The following is an 18699-nucleotide window of genomic DNA, read 5'->3' as shown; positions in this document are numbered from 1 at the left end:
AGAGAATCTGATTTATTGGATCAAGTGACTATGAGCAGGTAGGTGGTTCATATGGCCCACTCAAGCAGCATGGGCTGTGGAAGAAGAAATTGAGAATGTGGGAAGTTTCTACAATATGAGTTGAGGAGATAAGGGGGGAAATGTCACCTTTTTACACTAGGCAATGACTAGTATAATTTCATAGTAAGGTGACCTCAATTGCATAAAAGAAACAGTGTATAAAATATGAGGGGCATAAAGAAAAAGAACTTGAGTAAATAAATTGACTATAGATTGACCTTTGAAAGAAACCGCCTTAAGAAAAAAATCATGAAAATGGAGGCATGACTGAACAAATTCAGGTAAGCACCCGGTCTTTAAAGATGGATTTAACCAGAATGATTGAACTTAATCCTTGACTAAGCATTTTAGCACAGTGTGTCTTTGCTCTTAGGGATCTTTCATTAGCTTTGGGCACTTAATACCAGTTGTTAGTTCCCTAGTGAGAAGAATCTTCCCTGCAGGCACGGGCATCTGAAAAAATCTCTCTCACCCCAGGAAGCAGCTTACACCTGCCATTCCTTATCTGCACACACCAGGGAGGCTGCTTAAAGCCAGGGTAGAAGGCCAGTGAGCACTGCCAAGCTTGAAGATTCAAACCACATTTCTGTATTTCAGCCTGCTGTGGTCCTATTCCTAGTTTAGCCCAAATTTCATCCCCTTATTCTTTATCTCAGTGCACAATCTGACCTCTTCAGCCTAGATAATCTAATGATGTTTTAATTCACACTTTCCTTTTGCTTTTTGGATGTCATCCTTTGCCCTATCCTTGGTCCACATCCCATTCAGATTCATGTGCCAGTGCAGTTGCTCATTTTAAACTTTGATGAAACCCTAGTATTTGACATTGTTCTCTAACTCTGATCCTAGCTCCATCGCCAGATTCATGGCAGCCACACATGACCAAAAAGAGAAGCACATTGTTCTTATGTCTTACCAAATATGCATCAGTCAAGTGCCTATGCATATTAGGAGAAAATCAGTGTTGCTCAGCGACAAGCAAACATTATTGAGAACCTATCATGTAAAATTGTGGAAGTCCTCAGGGGGCGCCTGGGTGGCTTAGTCGGTTAAGCGCCTGCCTTCGGCTCAGGTCATGATCTCAGGATCCTGGGATCAAGCCCTGCTCATGTTCCCCACTCAGAGGAAAGCCCGCTTCTCCCTCTCCCTGTGCTCCTCCCCCTGCTTGTGCTCTCTCTCTCTCTGTCAAATAAATAAATAAAATCTTTAAAAAAAAATCTGGAAGTCCTCAAAAAAAAAATAATAAAAATAGCAATAGCTGACATTCATTGTGTATTTACTACATATCAGGCATTTGGGGAATTTAATTGTATTACTTTACATTTTTCTGCCAATAATCATATGTGGTATTTGTTATTATTATTATTATTTTTATTATTCCCACATTATACTTGAAAATACTGAGGCACAAAAAGGTTTGTAAGTGATTTGTCTTACATTATCCAGCTAAGTGGCTAAATCAGGATTTTGACTCTAATCTCAGTGCCAGAAATTATTTTTCAGTCTAGTGGGGAACAGAACCATGGATCATAAAATACAATATAAAAGCACTAATATTCAAGCATTAACAAATAATTAAGAGAATACCAGAAAATACAATTAATCGCTTGAGTGGAGAAAGGAGGAAAGATTGAAGTTAGCTTTTTAGGGAAAAAGAGATGATTAAGGTAGACACTGAAGATAAGGAGAATCTGAACAAAGGGAGGAAGGCAATGTCACCCCAGGCAGAGACAGCAGATTGAACAAGATTAGGAATAGCCATGTGAAAGTATGATAAGGCAGCAGTAAGTCTTCTCATTCTCTAGAGAAATCTCCACTAAATCTTTGGATCTCTGGATAGGGCTTTCCAATGACAGTCTCTCATATCAGCCAGGAAAGTAAAAGTTTTATGTAAATGAAACATCTTTCATCTTCTCTTTTCCTTAGGCTTATCAGAAGGTTATGAGGAAGGGCCCGGCATAAGGGAAGAAGTCAGCAAACACATACCAGATCTCAGGACACAAGGGTGGGGTTATACGTTAAACCCAGGATCCTGGTACTAGAATAACTTGACCGCCTCAAATCTAAATAACTTCCTATAAAACAAAATAATATCCGATAGCTAACTGCATGTCATTAAAATTTTTCAGAATCCTCTGCCAATAAGACAGGAGATTCCACATATTACACACTGCAAGCCTTAGAATTGCTCCGATGCTCCCCATTACCACTGTTAACATCTTTTTCCCATCACGTCTTTCAATTTCCATGACCTTTTGGCTTTTTCAGGCTCTCCTTTCATCATCTTTTAACTTTTCAGGCTATTCATGTGCAAAGCCACACAGAGAAAGGCCGTGATATCCATTTCTGGGAAATGGCCTATCCTGGCTCCATTTCTCTAAATGGCCTATTTCAGTAAATTGCTTGCTGGGTTCTCTAAGATGATGACTGTGTCACCCATCCTGCTCCATTGTCCCAGTTCTGGGTGTTGGCCCTGTCAGGCCATAAGCCACCTACATCATAATGCTGGCCAGTCTGTGAAACTGGTGATCCTTTTGTTTCTCTCTGGAGCGGTCACTCACAGTAGCTACTTCGGGTATCTTGGACTCATAAAAGTCATCTCCTGTGCTTGCTCTGAAAATGTTCATTGCTGTAGAGTATTTTTTATAGAGTTCACTGTTGATCTTTTATTAAGGTCTGGTTTAGTATTTGCCACTTATGGGTATGAAAGAACAATTCCCGAGATTGTTATCATTTGTTAATATAGTAAGATCAAAGTGCTTATAAAGGTGGTAGCTTCTCACCTACAGCAGCTGGAAACTACTCAAAAGAAAATGATCAGTAGGAAGGGAAAAATGAAGGAGGAGAAAATCAGAGGGGGAGAAGATCCGTGAGACACTATGGACTCTGAGAAACAAACTGAGGGTTCTAGAGGGGAGGGGGGTGGGGGGATGGGTTAGCCTGGTGATGGGTATTAGAGAGGGCATGTATTGAGTGGAGCACTGGGTGTTATATGCAAACAATGAATCATGGAACACTACATCAAAAACTAATGATGTTTCCTGAGATTAAGAATTCCTCATATCAGTGAGATCATATGATACATGTCTTTCTCTGATTGACTTATTTCGCTTAGCAGTTCCATCCACGTCATTGCAAATGGCAAGATTTCATTTTTTTGATGGCTGCATAATATTCCACTGAGGGTTGCTGGAGTGGTGGGGGTGGGAGGGATGGGGTGGCTGGGTGATAGACATCGGGGAGGGTATGTGCTATGGTGAGTGCTGTGAATTGTGTAAGACTGTTGAATCACAGACCAGTACCTCTGAAACAAATAATACATTATATGTTAAAAAAAAAAAAAAGAAGACAGTAGGAAGGGAAAAATGAAGGGGGGGAAATTGGAGGGGGAGATGAACCATGAGAGACTATGGACTCTGAGAAACAAACTGAGGGTTCTAGAGGGGAGGGAGGTGGGAGGATGGGTTAGCCCAGTGATGGGTATTAAAGAGGGCACGTATTGAATGGAGCACTGGATGTTATACACAAACAATGAATCGTGGAACACTACATCAAAAACTAATGATGTTTCCTGAGATTAAGAATTCCTCATATTAGTGAGATCATATATGTCTTTCTCTGATTGACTTATTTCGCTTAGCATAATACCCTCTAGTTCCATCCACATTGTTGCAAATGGCAAGGTTTCATTTTTTTTTTGATGGCTGCATAATATTCCACTGAGAGTTGCTGGAGGGGTCGGGGGTGGGAGGGATGAGGTGGCTGGGTGATAGACACTGGGGAGGATATGTGCTGTGGTGAGCGCTGTGAATTGTGTAAGACTGTTGAATCACAGACCTGTACCTCTGAAACAAATAATACATTATATGTTAAAAAAAAAAAAAAAAGATAGTAGGAAGGGAAAAATGAAGGGGGGAAATCGGAGGGGGAGAGGAACCATGAGAGACTGTGGACTCTGAGAAACAAACTGAGGGCTCTAGAGGGGAGAGAGGTGGGGGGATGGGTTAGCCCGGTGATGGGTGTTAAGGAGAGCACGTATTAAATGGAGCACTTGGTGTTATTTGCAAACAATGAATCATGGAACACTATATCAAAAAAAAAAAAAAAGAAAAGAAAAGAAAATTATCAGAGCACAAAATTCAAAATCAAGAAAAGCAATGAGCTACAATAAAAGGTTACTGATGTCCAACTTACAGAAAATCTATACATAAGGATCAATTTATATATAGTTTCAAAACATAAAACATAATGCATTTATTTCATATTCTCCTATTCTTGATCATCTTGTTTCTTAACCATGTTTTTAAGACTATATTTTCCATTTTATTGTATTTACATCTTTTCAGCGGTTCTCTACATATATTTTATCTTACCAGTACTCACAAAACTTTCATGAAAAGGTGATATTACAGGCTATGAGATTTTTTTTTTTTTTTTTTTGCCACATATTCCTTACATGGGAAACAAACAGAATTTTATTCCACAGACAGATTTATCTTTGGGCTCCCAGAGATCTCTACAGTGTTATTGGCTAAATCTGAACATTTCAGTTCTTCTTTCTTCTTTGTACTTTCCAAGTGGCCACTTTCTTAGAAGCTGAGAAGCTATTACTAATAGTGCCCTGGTTTTTTTTAAAGCATTGCAAAATGCTTCTTGTGCCATCTTTCTCTCAAAATGAAATCGATGAAGAAACAGGCTAATGAATCAATGATCACATACCTAACATATGACAGAGCTGGAGTTGGGTGCTCCAGCCTTTTGACCTCTGGTCTAAGTCCTTCGCAATTGGGAAGGGAGGAAATAATGGATATTAAAATTCAAGAGGCAGATGTTGGAATAAGAAATAGAGAAAAGCTTATAGGAGTTTAATATAGGACTATTACTACCTCCTGTGTCTTTAAAACCTATTTCACCTGGATTCTTAAGTTTTTCTTAGATTTTTCACTTTCTGTACTAAGGGCCTTGGCTTTTATTATATATTTATACAGAATCCAAAGATTTTGGTATAAGCAACAAATAAATGCAATTAAAATTTATTTAAAAATAAAACTGCCACATGGACATATAAATTTTGGCTTCACAAAGATAAAAAGGAAGTAGTGCCCCAAATTGAAAGATTTTTGTCCTTTATTTCAAAAAAATTCATCCTAGTACTAGTTTTTACTTGACTTCTGAATTTTCTTTTTCCTCCTTTCTATACCAATCCCCATTCCCTTCCCCTTTCCAGTTAATTAGACTTGATGATAAATGGAACGGCATAAGAGTTCCCAATTACATTGGTATTCTGCAAAGAATTTCCTTAAGTCTCTGACCATATCCTCAGCCTGAGCTAAAACTTAAATTTTTGGTATAAAAGGACTTAAGGACCCAGAGGTGTGAATACAATGGCTGTGTTCAAAGATGACAGAATTAAACTCATGATCATGCATTAGTTCTACTCACAACCATTAAAAAAACATGTAGTTTGAAGCAATTACAGATGCACAGGAATTTGCAGAAAAATATATAGGGAAACCTTTCGCTTAGCTTCTCCCCCAATGCCAACATTTCACAGAACCACAGTACAACATCAAAACCAAGAAACTGACATTGACACAATTCAAACAGCAGGTTCAGATGTCACCAATTATACATGCACCCATTTGTATTTTTGTACACAATTTTGTCACATGTGTAGTTCTGTATAATCACCACCACAATCAAGACACCCAACTATGCCAACACAAGATTATTCTTTAAAGGCACACATTCCCCTTCCCCATCCACTAATTTGTTCTTCATATTTGTGATTGTTACTTCACAAATGTTATATTCATGTAATTATGCAGTTATGTGTACCATTTTTTTTAAAGATTTTATTTATTTGAGAGAGAGAGAGAGCACACACTAGCACAAGCAGGGGGAGAGGCAGGCAGAGGAAGAGGGAGAAGCAGGCTCCCCACTGAACAGGGAGCCCAACGTGGGGCTCGATCCTAGGACTCTGGGATCATGACCTGAGCCGAAGACAGACGCTTAACCAACTGAGCCACCCAGGCGCCCCTATGTGTACCATTTTGATATTCTTTTCACTCAGTATAATTTCCTTGAGATCCATCCAGATTTTTGAGTGTATAAATGGTTCATTTTTTTATTATTATTATTGCTGAGTAGTATTCCATGGTATGAATGTACCACAGTATGTTTAACCATTCACCCTATGAAGGCTATCTGGATAGTTTCCAGTTTGGGGTTATCATGAATAAAGCTGCTAAGAACATTCAGAAAAATTCTTATATGAAAATGTCTTCATTTCTCTAGGAAAAAATCTCCAAATATGCCATTGCATATGGTAAATTTATTCTTAGTTTCAAAAGGAACTGTCCATTTTCCAGAGTGGCTATACCATTTTGCATTCAAACCACCAATGTATGAGTGATACAGTTTCTTCACATTCTTGCCTATATTTGTTGTCACTATTTTTTATTTTAGCTATTCTGATTGGATGTGCAATAATAGCTCCCTGTGGTTTTAATTTTCATTTCTCCATTGGCTAATGATGTTCAACATCTTTTCATATGTTCATTTGCCTTCTGTATATCAGTGAAATGTCTGTGCTTGATTTTTTGCCCATTTTCTAACTGGATCAATTGTTTTTCCTAATATTGAGTTCTGAGAGTTCTTTACGTATTTTAGATAGAAGATCTGTGTCAGATACATGATTTGCAAATATTTTCTCTCAGTCTGTGGGTTTTTAGAATCCTTTCAACAGAGTTTTTCAAAGAGTAAATTTTTAAAATTTAGATGAGGTCCAATTTAGCAATTTTTCCTTTTCTAGGTAGTGTTTGGGGTGTCAGATCAAAGAACTCTGCCTAGCCCTAGGTCCCCCAAAGTTTCTCATATTTTTTTAAGATTTTATTTATTTGACAGAGAGAGTGAGAGAGACAGAAAGCACAAGCAGGGGAGAGGGGCAGAGGGAGAAGCAGGCTCCCTGCTAAGCAGGGAGTCCAATGCGGGGCTCCATCCCAGGACCCTGGGATCATGACCTGAGCTGAAGGCAGACACTTTACCGACTGAGCCTCCCAGGTGCCCCTTCTCATATGTTCTTAAGGTACTTAAGTTTTATATTTAATTTCATGATCCATTTTTAGTTAATTTTTATATAAGAGATAAGGTCTAGGTGAAGATTCATTTTTCTTGCCAAAGAATGCCCAGTTGCTCCAATACTATTTATTGATTTATGCTCCTCTCTCAAAAATTAAGTGGGCATATTTGTTTAGATCTATTCCTATATTTTCTATTATGTTTCACTGATCTATGTCTATCTCTCCTCCAGTATAACACTGCTGTGATTAGTGCAGTTATATTATAAGCTTTAATATTAGGAGAAGTGATTATTCCTTCTACTTTTTCAAAGTTGTTTTGGCTATTTAATGGACTTTACCTTCCCATATAAGTTTTAGAAAAATTTATCTATGTCTACAAAAAAAAAGCCTTCTGAAACTTTGATAGAAATTTTATCAAACCTACAGATAAATTTAGGGAGAAATGATATCTTTACTATAGTGAGTCTTCCAATCCAAAATATGATATGTCTTGAAAGAGGTAAGCTGATAGAGGAGTAGGGTGACCCTAAGGTTGCCTCTTTCCTCAAACACAGCTAGATAAGTATCAAATCACTTTGAAAACCAAAGAAATTGATCGAAGTCTTAGAGAACAAAGCTGCATGTCTACAAACCAGGAAAACAAAAGGTGGAAGGTAGGAGCTGTGGAGAGTTGATTAATGGGAGAAAATAGCCATGGGAACTGTCCAGGTGAAGGAGCCCTGATCATGGAGGGAGTAGCGAGTGAGAGGGAGGAGAAAGAGAGAATGTGCGGGGGTGGAGGGGAGAAGAAAGAGTGAAAACATGCACAGGGGGCTGCACAAGAAAACTGCTCCCCAAAACCACTGATGGGGAAAAAGTAGACAGATACAATACCGCCAGTTTTTCATAAACTGTGGAACACAGATTCTGAAGTTTTGGAGGTCTGTAACATGACCAGGTTTGCAGACAGCTAAGCAGTACTCCAGTGAGGAAGCTGGACCCCAGAGTTGAACAGGGAGAAGTGCTTCCCCTGCTTGGAGTGTGTTTGGTAGTGCATGGTGATACAGAGGGCCTCTCCATGAGCAAAGGACCCTGTGGACACAGTTGAGTTTCCCCACTCGCCGCTCACCAGAATAGGAACAGAAACTCTGGCTGAGGGCAACAATCTGTGGTACTGGCTGTGTGTTGTGATTTACCATAAACTTCAAACTGCTGCACAGTTGCACAACTGTTGTCAGGGACAAGTCTGCACTGGCCACAAGGCAGTGAGACCCTCCCCCAGAAGATCAGCACATGACCTTGTTGTGGGGGGTCTCTGAAGTGTGGGGTTTTGAAACGCAGCCCCCCCGAGATAAAACACAAGAGTGCTGTGCCATTTGGCAGGTGGACAGCTTGGGCACAGTGTGAAAGCTGTATTCAGTGGAAACCAGAGACATGGAGGGGTCATTGTTTGCACATCTGTAGCACATGTTTCCTGCTCTGGAGATGAGAGGACAGGGTGAAGCCATTTTCTCCCTGCACCCACCAGCTTCATCCACCTCAGTGAGCTAAACAGTGCCACCAAGTGGAGAATGGAGCCGCTATACTAAGCCCCACCCCCATGCCCTGCAGGTGCATCTCCACTAGGGCAAATCCACCTATGAATCAGAGAAACAGGCCCCTCCCCAGAAGACCAACACAAACCCCTTGCCCACACCAAGTCCACTGAGCATAGAGCACTGCACAGCTTCAGCTCTAGGGAAACAGGACCTAGCTTCCTTTGGGTCTGTTTTTGTTTTTTTGTTTTTATCTTTGTTTTTGTTTCTTTTTTGGATACAGAAAGAACATGCTTTTTTATTTATTTTTTTTTTTAATTTTCAATTTTTTTCTTTTTCTTTTCTTTCTTTCTACCTTTTTTCTATTAAGTTTCTCATAATGAGCAGACCAAAACACACCTAGAATCTGGCTTCCTTTACTTATTTTATTTTTTAAAAAATTTCTAAATTTTTATTTTATTTTGCCCCCCTTTTTTTTACCTCCAAAATGACAAGACAGAGGAATTCACCTCTTCAAAAGAAAGAACAGGAAGAAATGACAGAGATTTAATCAACACATATAAATAATATGCCTGAACTAGAACTTAAAATAGTAATTATAAGGATACTAGCTAGGCTTGAAAAAAGCATAGAAGACACTAAAAAATCCCTTACCACAGAGATAAAAGAATTAAAACCTAGTCAGGCCAAAGTTAAAAATGCTATAGCTGAGATACAAACCCAAATGAATGCCATAAAAATGAGGATGGGTGAATTAGAGGAACAAATCAGTAATTTTTCAGAAGATAAAATTTTCAAAAATAATGAAGCTGAAAAGAAGAGGGAAACAAAGGTAATGGGTCATGAAGGTAGACTTAGGGAACTCAGCAACTTATTAAAACAGAGTAACATTCGTATCACAGGAGTCTCAGAAGATGAAGACAGAGGAAAAGTGGCAGAGGGTTATTTGAGCAAATTATAGCTGAAAACTTTCCTAATCTTGGGAAGGACACAGACATCAAAGTCCAAGAAGCACAGAGAAATACCATTAAATTAAACAAAAGTCGACCATCACCAAGGCATAGCACAGCCAAATTCACAAAATACACAGACAAGGAAAGAATCCTAAAAGTAGCAAGGGAAAAAAAAGTCCTTAACATACAAGGGAAGACAGAACAGGTTTGCAATAGATCTGTCCACAGAAACTTGGCAGGATATATTCAATGTACTGAATGGGAAAAATATGCACCCAAGAGTACTTTATCCACCAAGGCTGTCATTCAAGAGCATGGCAGGGTATATTCAATGTACTGAATGGGAAAAATATGCACCCAAGAGTACTTTATCCACCAAGGCTGTCATTCAAAATAGAAGGAGAGATAAAGAGTTTCCCAGACAAATAAAAACTAAAGGAGATCATGACCACTAAACCAGCCCTGCAAGAAATATTGAGTGGGGGAAATAAAAGACCAAAAGCAACAAACCTAGAAAGGACAAGAGAACATCACCAGAAACACCAACTCTACAGGTAACACAACGACACTAAATTCGTATCTTACAATAATCACTCTGAATGTAAATGGACTAAATGTCACTCAAAAGACACAGGGTATCAAAATGGATAAAAAACCAAGATCCATCTATTTGTGCCCTACAAGAGACTTATTTTAGACCTAAAGACACCTGCAGATGGAAAGTAAGGGGATGGAGAACCTTCTATCATGCTAATGGATGTCAAAAAAAAAAAGCCAGAGTAGCCATACTTATATCAGACAAGCTAGATTTATAAAACAAAGACTATAACAAGAGATGAAGAAGGGCATTATATCATAATTAAGGGGTCTACCCAATAAGAAGATCTAACAATTGTAAATATTTATGCGCCCAACTTGGGAGCACCCAAATATATAAATCAATTAATAATGAACATATAGAAACTCATAGATAATACTACAATGATGGTAGGGGACTTTAACACCCCACTTACAGCAAAGGACAGACCATCTAGGCAGAAAATCAAAAAGAAACAATGGATATGAATAACACACTGGACCAGATGGACTTAACAGATACATTCAGAACATTTCATCCTAAAGCAGTAGAATACACATTCTTTTTAAGTGCACATAGAACATTCTACAGAATAGATCACACACTGAGTCACAAATCAGCCCTCAGTTAGTACAAAAAGATTGAGATCATATCATGCATATTTTCAGACCACAGTGCTATGAAACTGGAAGTCAACCACATGAAAAAATTTGGAAAGACCACAAATACATGGAGGCTAAAGAACATCCTACTAAAGAATGAATGGGTTAACCAGGAAATTAAAGAAGAAATTAAAAGTACATGGAAGCAAATGAAAATGAAAACGTAACAGTCCAAAACCTTTGGGATGCAGCAAAGGCAGTCCTAAGAGGGACGTATACTGCAAAACAGGGCTACCTCAAGAAGAAAGAAGTCTGAAATACACAACCTAACCTTATGCCTAAAGGAGCTAGAAAATGAAGAGCAAATAAAGCCTAAAGCCAGCAGAAGAAGGGAAATAATAAAGATCAGAGCAGAAATAAACAATATAGAAACAAACAAACAACAGAACAGATCAACAAAACTAAGAGCTGGTTCTCCAAAGAATTAATAAAATTGATAAACCCTTAGCCAGACTTACCAGAGAGAGAGAGAGAGAGAGAGAGAGAGAAAGGACCCAAAAAAATAAAATCATGAATGATAGAGCAATCATAACCAACACCACAGAAATAAAAACAATTATAAGAGAATACTAGGGAAATTACATGTCAACAAACTGGGCAATCTGGAAGAAATGGACAAATTCCTAAAAACTCTTAAACTACCAAAACTGAAACAGGAAGAAATAGAAAATTTGAACAGACCCATAACCAGCAAAGAAATTGAACCAGTAATCAAAAATCTCCCAACAAACTAATGTCCAGGCCCAGAAGACTTCCTGGGAAATTTCTACCAAACATTTAAAGAAGAGTTAATACCTATTCTTCTCAAACTGTTCCAAAAACTAGAAATGGAAGAAAAAATTCCAAACTCATTCTATGAAGCCAGCATTATCTTGATTCTAAAACCAGACAAAGACCCCACAAAAAAAGGAGAATTACAGGCCAATATCCCTGAGGAACATGGTTGCAAAAATTGTCAATAAAATACTAGCAAATCAAATTCAACAGTACATTAAAATAATTATTCACCACCATCAAGTGGGACTTAATCCTGGGCTGCGGGGGTGTTGGTTCAATATTCACAAATCAACATGATACATCACATTAATTAAAAAAAGGTTAAGAACCAGATGATCCTCTCAATAGATGTAGAAAAATCATTTGACAAAATACAGAATCCATTCTTGATAAAAACCCTCAACAAAGTAGGGATAGATAGAACATACCTCAACATCATGAAGGCCATACACAAAAGACCCACATCTGATATCCTCAAGAGGGAAAAACTGAGAGACTTTCCCATACAGTCAGGAAAAAAACAAGGATGTCCACTCTTACCAGTACTATTTAGTACTGGAAGTCTTAGCCTCAGCAATCAGACAACAAAAAGAAATAAAAGGCATCCAAATCAGTAAAGAAGAAGTCAAGTTTTCACTATTTGCAGATGACATGATATTCTATGTAGAGAACCCAAAAGACTTTATCAAAAAAACTGCTAGGACCACACACAGATTCAGCAAAGTTGCAGGATACAAAATCAATGCACAGAAATCTGTTGCATTTTATACACCAAAAACAATGCAGCAGAAAAAGAAATCAAGGAATTGATCCCATTTGCAGTTGCATCAAAAATGATAAGATACCTAGGAATAAACCTAACTCAAGAGGTAAAGGTCTGCACACTGAAAACTTATGAAAGAAATTGAAGAGGACACAAAGAAATGGAAAAACATGTTCATGGATTGGAAGAAAAAACATTGTTAAAATGTCTATACTACCCAAAGCAATCTATACATTTAATGCAATCCCTATCAAAATACCAGAATTTCTCACAGAGCTAGAACAATCCTAAAATGTGTATGGAACCACAAAAGACCCCTAATAGCCAAAGAAATCTTGAAAAAGAAAAACAAACCTAGAAGCAGCACAATTCCAAATTTCAAGCTATATTACAAAGCTGTAGTCATCAAGACAGTATGGTACTGGCACAAAAACAGACGCAGAGATCAATGGAACAGAATAGAGAACCCAGAAATGGACCCACAACTATATGGTCAACTAATCCTCAACAAAGCAGGAAAGAATATCCAATGGAAAAAGACAGTCTCTTCAACACACTGTTTTGGGGAAACTGGACAGCAACATGCAAAAGAATGAAACTGGACCACTTTCTTACACCATACACAAAAATAAATTCAAAATGGATGAAAGACCTAAATGTGAGAGAGGAAGCCATCAAAATCCTAAAGGAGAACACAGGCAGCAACCTCTTTGACCTTGCTGGCAGCAACTTCTTACTACACATGTCGCAGGAGGCAAGGGAAACAAAAGCAAAAATGAACTATTAGGACTTCATCAAGACAAAAAGCTTCAGCGCAACTAAGGAAACAATCAACCAAACTAAAAGGCAACCTACCGGATGGGAGAAGATATTTGCAAACAACATATCTGATAAAGGGTTAGTATCCAAAAATCTATAAAGAACTTAACCAAACTCAACACCAAATAAACAAGTAATCCAGTTAAGAAATGGGCAGAAGACATGATGTCTTCAAAGAAGACATCTGAACATCTTCAAAGAATGTCCAAAGAAGACATCCAGATGGCTAACACACACATGAAAAGATGCTCAACAGTACTCATCGTCAGGGAAACACAAATCAAAACCATGAGATACCACTTCACACCTGTCAGAATGGCTAAAATTAACATGAGAAACAACAGTTGTTGGCAAGAATGCAGACAAAGGGAAACCCTTTTGCACTGTTGGTGAGAATGCAAACTGGTGAAACCACTCTGGAAAACAGTTTGGAAGTTCCTCAAAAAGTTAAAAATAGAACTACCCTACAATCCAGCAATTGCTAGGTATTTACCCAAAGGATATAAAAATACAGATTCAAAAGGGTACATACACCCTGATGTTTATAGCAGCATTATCAACAATAGCCAAACTATAGAGACAGCCCAAATGTCCACTGATGAATGGATAAAGATGTGGCACATACACACACACACACACACACACACACACACACACACACAATGGAATATTACTCAGCTGTCAAAAAGAATGAAATCTTGCCATTTGCAATGACATGGATAGAGCTAAAGTGTATTATGCTAAGTGAAGTCAGTCAGTTAGAGAAAGACAAATACCATACAATCTCACTCATATGTGGAATTCAGGAAAGAAAACAGATGAACATATGGGAAGGGAGGAAAAAAAGGGGAAAGGGAAACAAACCATAAGTGATTCTTAACAATACAGAACTGAGGGTTGATGGGGGGGATGGGCTAGATGGGTGATCGATATTCAAGAGGGCAGTTGTGATGAGCAGTGGGTGTTGTATGTAAGTGATGAATCACTGAGTTATACTCCTGAAACTATTATTGCACTGTATGTTAACTAAAATTTAAATTCAAAAAAATTTGGTATGTCTCTCAAAGATTTAAGGTTCTTTTTGATTGCTTTCATCAGCATTTTATAACTTTCATTATATAAATCCTGTATATGCTTTGTTAGATTTATACCTAAGTATTTCATTCTTTGTGGAGAAATTCTTAGTGGCATTTTTAAATTTTGGCTTTCACGTGTTCATTATCAGTATATATTCATACATATATTGATGTTATGTGTTGCTTTTGTGTCCTGTGTTTTTATGACAGCTGCTTTAGGTCTTATTAGATAAGGCCAACATTTGATTCAATTCAATATTAGCATCTATTGATTGCTTTTCTCATTCATGTTTTTCTTAGTGTTTTTTTTTATGGTTTTCCTGGTCTTAGGTATAGCCTATGATTTTCTATTTTATGCTGGATATTGTGATTATTAGGAGACTCAATCTTAAATCTTTTTTCAGCTGATATTTGCTTTTAGGTTTAGGTTTAGTAGGTGAATTCTGGTCTACTTTTGTGGGGTTTAGTTTCACTGACAGTTTAGTTTTCAGAGCGCTTGCAATGCTTTTTGGTCTGCTTTATTCTTCTGTTAGAGCTCCTGATCAATTCCTGCTGGTGTCATCTATGGGGACAAAGAGTACCTTCCTTGGCTTCCTGGTATTACTGGGCTCCTTTTGTGGGGTATGGGAGAGAAGAATCTTTTGGACCTGTGTTTCTTTATTCACTGGGTGGAGCGCAGGTAAATACATGTCTCTGGGATGCTGCCCTTGCTGGATGATCAGTCTACCTGCTGGTGCCTTAGTTATGAAGTGAGGGCTAAAATGGTCCATTGTGTTGCTAAGTTCAGTGGATCAAATTGCTGCCAGGACCAGCCTGTGAGGGGAGACTGATATGTCAATTCACAACCTTTTGTAAGCATAAAAAAGGCATGAGAACAGCAGAGACCTTTGGTTTTTAAAGTATGGTCCCTGGAGTGCCTGGATGGCTCAGTCCATTAAGCATCTGCCTTCAGGTCAGGTCATGATCCTAGGGTCTTGGGATCAAGCCCCGCGCCGGGCTCCTTACTCAGCAGGGAGCCTGCTTCTCCCTCTCCTCCCCGCTTGTGCTTTCTCTCACTATCTCTCCCTCTAATAAATAAATAAAATATTTAAAAAATAAAATAAAATAAAGTATGGTTCCTGAACCAGCATCATCAGCATCAACCAGACACTGGTAGGAAATGCAAATGGAAACTCTTGATTCAGACCTACTCAGTCAGAAACCTCGGGGTGGAGCCCAGAAAAATGTATTTTGAATAGGCCCTTCAGCTGCTTCTGATGACCTAGTTTGAGACAAGTTTGAGAACCATGACCTAGACAATGACTATATTGAAAGTGAATGTGGCCTCCTAGTGCCCCTTCTGTTCCTCAGAGAGATGTCCCCAGAACAGTCTTAAAATTGGAAAAAGAATCTACCCAGTGCTAGGATCCCCCAGCAAAATGGTTCATGAATACTTACTCCACAAATACGCTTTTCTACGCAAGCTGGAAGAACCATATTAGTAATTTGAAACAACCACAAAAGATACACTACCACATAAGACAATGATTATCCCATTCAAAAAGCCACATAAAAAATTCTGTTATTTTTTTATTCTTCACCTACATTTCTTCATCCTAAATAACCAATATATTTTACCAATATATTGTCTTTTAAGACTTTAAAAAAAACAAACAACCAAAAAAAAAAAAAAAGACTTTTGAGAGGCAAGATAGTATATAGGTTAAGAAAATATATTCCAGAGACAAACTGCCTGGGTTCAAACCCAGCCTCCATCATGTAGCAATTGTGAAATTATACACTTTACTTCATATAAGGGCTATATAAGAATTAAATGAGAAAGTAGACGTACAAGTACAGAACTGTGCTCCATAAATGATGGCTATCAATGCACTAGTATTATCCATTATACCCCAGCCACATGGAAATTGCTTTAAATTGCTTTTCTAGTAATTGAGACAGGTATATGTGATTTTAGCCACACTCCTATCACATATTTTATCTTCTCCACAGGTAAAGTAAGAATATTAGTTTGGAGTTTCTCTTACATTAACCATTTGAGAGTCGGGCTGTAAGAAGCAACAACATCTCCTTTTCCTCTCTGCCATCTGTTCAGCAGCTGCAAAGCAGCAACAGGCATGAATGCATCTCCATCCATGTTGGCCAGGCTGGTGTCCGGACTGGTAATGCCTGCTGGGAGCTCTACTGCCTGAAACATGGCATCCAGCCAGATGGTCAGATGCCAAGTGACAAGACCATTGCGGGAGGAGATGACTCCTTCAACACCTTCTTCAGTGAGATGGGTGCTGGCAAGCATGTGCTCAGAGCAGGGTTTACGGCCTGGAAACTTTCTTTGATTATGGCAAGAAGTACAAGCTGGAGTTCTTCATTTACCCTGCTCCTCAGGTTTCCACAGCTGTAGCTGAGCCCCTGTAACTCCATCCTCCCTATCCAAGCCACCCTGGAACACTCAGATTGTGCCTTCATGGCAGACAACGAGGCCATCTATGACACCTGTTGTATTAACCTTGGTACTAAATGCCCAACCTACACTAACCTTAACTGCCTTATTAGCCAGATTGTATCTTCCATCACTGCTTCCCTAAGTTTTATGGAGGACTGAATGTTGATCCGACAGAATTCCAGACCAACCTGGTGCCCTATCCCCATATCCACTTCCCTCTGGCCACATATGCTTCTGTCATCTCTGCTGAGAAAGCCTACCATGAACAGCTTTCTGTAGCACACATCACCAATGCGTGCTTTGAGCCAGCCAACCAGATGGTGAAATGTGACCCTCGCCTTGGTAAATACATGGCTTACCGCCTGTTGTACCATGGCAACATGGTTCCCAAAGATGTCAATGCAGCCATTGCCACCATCAAGACCAAACATACCATCCAGTTTGTGGACTGGTATCCTATTGGCTTCAATGTTGGCATTAATTACAGCTTCCCACTGTGGTACCTGTTGGAGACCTGGCCAAAGTATAGCGAGCCGTGTGCATGCTGAGCAGCACCACAGCCATAGCTGAGGCCTGGGCTTGCCTGGACCACAAGTCTGACCTGATGTAGACCAAGAGTGCCTTTGTTCACTGGTACGGATGAGGGCATGGAGGAAGGAGAGTCATCTGAGGCCCAGGAGGACATGGCTGCCCTAGAGAAGGATTAGAAGGCAGTTGATGTGGATTCTGTTGAAGGAGATGGTGAAGAAGAAGTAAAGGAATACTACAGTTAAAAATGTCACAAGGGTGCTGCTTTTACAGGGCAGCTTATTCTGTTTTCAACGTTGGGAAGTTGTGCTCTGATCAGTTAATCTGTATGTAGCAGTGTATACTCTCATACACAATTACTGACCTAGGTTTTAAAATACAACACTTTGTTACAGACCCACACTGTCCATTTCTCTGTTGGGTTTGAATAAAGTACTCCCTGTCTTAAACGGAAAAAAAAAAAGAATATTAGTTTGGATGATAGGAGTATATTTTCATCATGGATCACAGTTAAACTAATTACACAAAAATGATGAAATCTATGGCTACAATCTGATTACTATATTGCATTAATCGGATTAATCAATTCCACAGTGTTCTGGATGTATTTTGTTCTTCTATATATATCTTATCACTAAGAATATTTTATCAGTGTAACTGTTTATAGATCTGATAACCAAAATAGAATGTAAGTTTCGTAAGAATAAGTACAGTACCTTACACATATTTACATCCCCAGCACCACAGTTTATAGTGTCTGACATAAAATACGTACCCAAAATACATCTTTGGAGCTGAACTTTTGAGGAAACTTGTATGGCAGTCATCCATTTAAAGCCAATGAAAACTAACAAACTTTTGTTTGTTTTTTTCCCTCCGATACTCTTTTTGGCCTCTCTGCTTTATAAAGAACCTAAGAATGTTAAGAATTGATGTTACAAGAGTCTTTTTAAATTCTTAAATCCCACTAAATCTGTCACTGCAGATTTTTTGTTACTTCCTTACATAGTTTCTATGTTCAAACTCTGAAGATTTTCTCAATCTTCCATTATTTGCTCTCTGGAACATCTTCTATCCAGAATCCCCCAGTGCTCCCCAGATTGTTCCAGTCACATAACACAAAATCATATTTCCCTATATCTTCGCTTTTCTTTATGTGGAACACTGTCATCTCTTGGAAGTTGCTCAAATTCTGCACTCATTCTTCATCTCCACTGTGTAGTATACGGCTATATCACATTGCTTTGTTTAGACGTTTTTGATGGGTGATAATCATCTTGTTATACAAAACTTATGTTCTTCAGCTCATACAGCATGCTGGCCCCAGATGGCCTCCGTAACCATTTCCCTCCATACTGCCCAATGTATACACATCAGGGCCCTTCTTATAATACACAAAGGTCTTTGAGTTTGCCCTCTGTTAAACTTATTTGTCTCACATGCTG

General features: G+C 38.7%; 1 pseudogene; it reads left to right on the top strand.

Annotated features, from left to right (window-relative positions):
* The first annotated feature begins 323 nt into the window (after positions 1 to 323).
* On the top strand, positions 324 to 17499 carry LOC116635246 (annotated as a pseudogene).
* The last annotated feature ends 1200 nt before the right edge of the window (positions 17500 to 18699 follow it).

The sequence above is a fragment of the Phoca vitulina genome, unplaced genomic scaffold (assembly GCF_004348235.1).
Source record: "Phoca vitulina isolate PV1807 unplaced genomic scaffold, GSC_HSeal_1.0 scaffold10, whole genome shotgun sequence".
Classification (NCBI taxonomy): domain Eukaryota; kingdom Metazoa; phylum Chordata; class Mammalia; order Carnivora; family Phocidae; genus Phoca; species Phoca vitulina.
Note: the sequence above shows the minus strand (reverse complement) of the source record. Positions and strands in the feature narration are given on the sequence as shown.